The sequence below is a fragment of the Dermochelys coriacea genome, chromosome 3 (assembly GCF_009764565.3).
Source record: "Dermochelys coriacea isolate rDerCor1 chromosome 3, rDerCor1.pri.v4, whole genome shotgun sequence".
In the NCBI taxonomy this organism is placed as follows: Eukaryota; Metazoa; Chordata; order Testudines; family Dermochelyidae; genus Dermochelys; species Dermochelys coriacea.
Window position 1 is genome coordinate 16,608,368 of NC_050070.1, and position 5,925 is coordinate 16,614,292.

The following is a 5,925-nucleotide window of genomic DNA, read 5'->3' on the forward strand; positions in this document are numbered from 1 at the left end:
GGTCAGTACTCCCACTATAACTTATTTAATTAGGGTGAGCCCTGTGGTCCAGGCTCAGGACCAGTCCACCAGGCAAATTCACATTTCCTTGGCAGTTCAGTCATTGCTGGTCTTTGGAAGCTTCTGAACAGCTGGCTGTGGTATTTGCAGACAATCCTATAGTCATTTCCGAAACAAGACGAACTGTATTTCGCTTTGTTCTGTGAAGCTGCCCAATCTCAATAGAAGTGGGGCCTGTTACATTATTTGACGAGGCCATTCATTCATGTGTATTCATAACTCCATCTGAAAAGTGCTGAACTAGCAGCAAAGGCATCAGTTACTTTGAATCAGGTCTGATTCTTTGCAGGTTGGCTTAAACACACACTAAGGTACATGGCTGTAGATTTTATAAGAACACAAAGAGAGAACTATGCTCTATTCCAGGGGTGGCCAACCTGTGGCTCCGGAGTCACATGTGGCTCTTCAGAAGTTAATATGTGGCTCCTTGTACAAAGTACCAACTTACCTGGCAGGGGAGATACCATGATCACGAAGGTAGTTTTCCCAGGGTGAGGCTCATCCATTGCACTGCGGGTGTGCTGACCCCTGCGATTTCCCCAAATGCGGGAAACTCAACTGCATAATTTGTGGTAGTGGGGGACTGCGTTCCTGCTCTCCTCTGGCTTAAAAAAACCAAACAAACAAAACAAAAAACAAAACAAAAAAACAATGACCCAGACACAGCTCACTCCTACCTACCTTGCAATGGGTCCCTTAAAGAGATATCTCTCTATTAGGCATATGGGTTACAACAGCACTTGGTAAATTGTTCCAGTGGTTAATTACACTCACTGTTAATAATCTGCACTATATTTCTAGTCAGAATTATCTAGCTCCAATTTCAGCCATTAGATCTTGTTACACCTTTTGTCTGCTAGATTAAATAACCCATTATCAAATATTTAACCTTCTATTTATTAAACTATCTACCTCTCAGGCATGTGTTCCAATCTTTTAATCATTCTCATGGTTTTTCTTCCCTCTCTAAATTATAAACAATTTATCTTTAAGGCTCTTCACAACCTAGCTCTACCCTGCCAAGTTGATCTAGTAACGTATTATGAAGCTGACCCCCCCTACCCCCATCTTCATTCCACCAGCATTCCCAGCTTTTACTGCCCACCAATTGGCCTCTCTTCTAAAGAGACTCTCTTCTGCCATGATGCACACAAAACCCAGCCTTGCTGATCATGACAGATGACAAGCGGCAGCAATTCCTCTTTCCATTTTCTTGCACCCTACCTCTAACTCCAATAACAACAACAAAAGCCAACCCCCACATCCATTTAACTAGCAGAGCTGTGTCAATTCTTCCTCATCACATTCATTTACTTGAATGTTGTCTCCCCGACCCCTACCCTTTGTTGTGATTTAAGACTGCAAGGTCTACAGGGTAGTTATAGTCTCTTACCTGTGCTTCTGCATTGTCTAGCAGAGTGGGACCCTCACAATAATATAAATATTTACTACTAACATCACAAGCAGACCAATAGAACAGAAAAATGAATATACAAGCCAGTACTCAGAACCACACACCTACCTACACAGACCCAGGATCTCAGCTCTCCCCAGAACCCTATCAGACATGTTTTGTGGGATTTTTATTCTTTAAACTTACTCATAGCCATGCTGCACAGACAATACTCCCTACCTCCTCATGCTCCTAGCAATAACAAGTTATCAAAATGGGGGGGGGGGGGCTGGGAGACAGTGCAGTCCAAGGAGCTTTACAAAAATATTGTCTTTCCCCTGACATGCATGAATTACAGACTAACAAGTGGGTATTTGGCAGTCACCTACTAACTAACTTGCTGCAGTTGACTACTCTATTTGCTTTATAGCAACTCATGGGACACCTCTGGTTGAAAGATTGCCTGAATTTCTATTTTATTAACCTTCTTCTTTATCTAATGACAGTCTGTCATGTTCTAGGAAGCCAGAACAATATTTGTTTGATAAGATGTCTCTTGGGGAAAGCAGGCAGTTATAAGGAATAAAAGCATACAAAAAAACCCAGCCAGCTTCCGCAAAAAAAATGCTGCTCTGTATACCTGACTTAGTTAATATATGCTCTACCCTTGGTGCACTCCTACAGCTGCAAATGCCATTATTTTCCTATTATTAAAGATCCCTACAAAGGCAGAGAAATTCTTCTTGAAATCTGCCCTTTTCTCTGTCTACCTAGATACCATGAAGGATAAAGCACTCATGGAGGAGGAGCAGAAGAAGGCTGAGAATAACTTTGTTGAACAGCTGCAGTTGCCAGTTGCTAATTCCACATGTTTATTTGCATAGCACACATTATACCATAACATTTCAGTACCAGAACTCTTATGAATGATCTGTCTTCATTTTGCACATTTCATGTGAATGGGGAGATCTGTAACTTTCATATCAATTCTCCACTTGCCATAATTCTCTTTCTTGGATTTTCTCATCAAATTTCCTTTCCATGAATTTTCTTTCAGTTCTCTGCAGCTCAGAATTGGAGTTATTTAGAACATGTAGTTCCCCTCACCAACTGCCTTCCTGTTTTACTAGATGGACCCTGTACCAACAAACAATACATAGCCAATCAATAGACTTTATAGACACAGCATTTGGAAAGACAGGTGTGAATTGTAATAAGGATTTCATCCATTTTAGTTTGGACAGGCTCCACTTCAGTAACTAGGCCAAATTTTGCTATCAGCCATGGAATCTGGAATCTGTTTGACCAACTTGCCTGAGAACTTCCTGTGACTTAAAATATGACAGTGTTCTCTCTCTTTTCTTATCCTACCATTCTATGGGCCAGTCTACACTACCTCACCAATATAGCTGTGCCACCGCTTCCCGCAACTCCCATTGGCTGGGAACAGCGAACTGAGGCCACTAGGAGCTGCGGGAAGCCATGCCTGCAGATGGTCAATGTAAGCAAACTGTCTCGCCGCCCGGCAGTGGGATTACCTTGATGGGCCGCATGCTGACAGTTGCCAACCCTTGCTACAGGTTTAATAACCTTAACTGTTTCACAAGAAAAGGTGTTTTGTCTATGAATGTCAATAAAGAGTACATTCATCTTCTGTACACAGTAAACATCACCACAATTTCTAACTCGGGACCATTAATCCTAGATGCTCATATGCCCTGACAATCAGCCATAATCTGGTGCAATGTGTCCCACTCCTTCAGCAAAGGGAAGAATGAATATTTTTGTTTTAACTCAATAGACACTGGATACTGCTGGAAAGTGACACCCAGCAAATGTTACATATTATTTACCTTCACCTGGTACCAGCTCTTATGGATTCCACCAGGGTGCTGCCTTAGTGTAGCAGGAACATGCAAACTACCTACAAATTCTGTGCTGCTGGAGAATCCATATCATTCCTGCCCATTATACATCAAATTTTACTTCTTTTATTTCTATGGCAAGGATATTTTCCCCCTGAAATCTAATAATCTCCCAACAGAACTGCTAACTGTGGTAGGTAACCTATCGTTTAAATCAGCTTCTGTACCAGATGACTGGAGGATAGCTAATGTGACATCAATTTTTAAAAAAGCTTCAGAGGCAATTCTAGCAATTACAGGCCAGTAAGACTAAATTCAGTATCAGGCAAATTGGTTGAAACTAGTAAAGAAGAGAATTATCAGACACACAGATGAACACAATTTGTTGGGGAAGAGTCAACATGGCTTTTGTAAAGGCAAATCATGCCTCATCAATCTACTAGAATTCTTTAGTAGGGGGGTCAACAAACATGTGAACAAAGCTGATCCAGTGGATATAGTGTTGTTATAACATATAGCTAAGGGTAGAATAAAATCCCTCCTTTGCCTGTAAAAGGTTAAGAAGCTCAGATAACCTGGTTGGCACCTGACCAAAAGGACCAATAAGGGGAGAAGATACTTTGAAATCTGTGGGGGAAGGTTTTTGTTTTGTGTTTCTTTGTGTTCTCTCTGGGACAGCGATGAACCAGGGCAAGAAAAATACATCGCCTAAAGCCATATCTGAACTAAGCATCTAAGATTACAAATTGTAAGTAATAGGAAGGAAATGTGTTAGATTATCTTTTATTTTAGCTTGTAAATTTTCCCTAGGCTAAGAGGGAGGTTTATTCCTGGTTTGTTTGTTTTTTTGTAACTTTAAAGTTTTGCCTAGAGGGGAATCGTCTGTGTTTTGAATCTGATTACCCTGTAAAATTTCCTTCCGTCCTGATTTTACAGAGGTGCTTCTTTATCATAAAGTTCTGCTTTTAAGAACCTGATTTTGTTTTTAATGTCCTGAAAACCCAAGGGGATGGTCTGTGCTCACCTTGTTTACTGTCAAGCCTCCCCAGGAAAGGTGGTGAAGGAGCTTGGGGGTATGCTTTGGGGAAACAGGAATGGTCCTTTTCCTGAATCTTTGTCTAACTCACTTGGTGGTGGCAGCAATACTATTCCAAGGATAAGGAAGAATTTGGGCCTTGGGGAAGTTTTTAACCTAAGCTGGTAGAGATAAGCTTAGGGGATCTTTCATGAGGGTCCCCACATCTATACCCTAGAGTTCAGAGTGGGGAGAGAATCCTGACAAGTGTACTTGGACTTTCAGAAAGACTTTCACAATGTCCCTCACTAAAGGCTCTCATGCAAAGTAAGCAGTCACAGGATAAGAGGGAAGATCCTTCCAAACTGATTAAAAGACAGAAAACAAAGAGTAGGAATAAATGGTCAGTTTTCAGAAAGGAGAGAGGTAAATAGTCATGTCACCCAGTGGTCTGAATTGGGATGAGCACTGTTCAACATGTTCACAAATGCTCCGTAAAAAGGGGTAAACAGTGAGGTGGCAAAGTTTGCAGATGATACAAAATTACTCAAGATTGTTGAGTCCAAAACAGACTGCAAAGAGATACAAAGGGATCTTACAAAACTGGTGACCGGGCAACAGAATGGAAGATGTTGATGAATGCAAAGTACTACACATTAGAAAACATAATCCCAGTATACATACAAAACGATGGGATCTAAATGAGCCGTTACCACTCAAGAAAGAGATCTTGGAGTCACTGTGGATAGTTCTCTGAAAACATCCAGTCAATGTGCAGCAGCAGTGAAAAAAGCTAACAGAATATTAGGAACTATTAGGAAATGGATAGATAATCAGACAGAAAATAGCACAATGCTAATATATAAATCCATGGCACGCCACTATATGAATACTGCATGCAGTTCCGGTCGCCCATCTCCATAAAGATATATTAGAATTGGAAAAGGACCAGAGAAAGGCAACAAAAATGATTGAGGGTATGGAACAGCTTCCATATGAGGAGAGATTAAAAAGACTGGAACTGTTTAACTTGGAAAAGAGACAACTAAGAGGGGATATGGTAGAGGTCTACAAAATTGTGACTGGCATGGAGAAAGTGAATAGGGGAGTGTTATTTATTCCTTCATCTAACACAAGAACCAGGGGTCCCCAATGAAATTAATAGGCAAGCAAGTTTAAAACAAACAAAAGGAAGTACTTTTTTTCACAGAACACAATGTCAGCCTGTGAAACTTATCGCCAGAGGATGTTGTGATGGTCAGAACTATGACAGGGTTCAAAAAAGAACTAGATAAGAGGATAAGTCAATAGCTATTAACCAAGATGGTCAGGGATGCAACCCCATGCTCTGAGTGTCCCTAACCTCTGTTTGCCAGAGGCTCGGAGTGGACAAGAGGAGATGGATCACTCGATGATTGCCTGTTCTGTTTATTCATACTAAAGCACCTGGCATTGGCCATTGTCAGAAGACAGGATACTGGGCTAGATGGACACAGTCTGACAGAGTATGGCCATTCTCATTTTCTTAACATAAGGATTTCCAAATAGGAATCTAAACATCTGAAGGTGAATATCTGCTTGTTTGGCCATCC

The 5,925-nt window shown here is 41.1% G+C and overlaps 1 non-coding gene across 1 annotated transcript; it reads left to right on the forward strand.

Annotated features, from left to right (window-relative positions):
* Positions 1–500: 500 nt before the first annotated feature.
* LOC119854122 lies at positions 501–664 on the forward strand. The gene has a single exon (XR_005292362.1). It is a non-coding gene; the product is annotated as a U1 spliceosomal RNA (small nuclear RNA).
* The last annotated feature ends 5,261 nt before the right edge of the window (positions 665–5,925 follow it).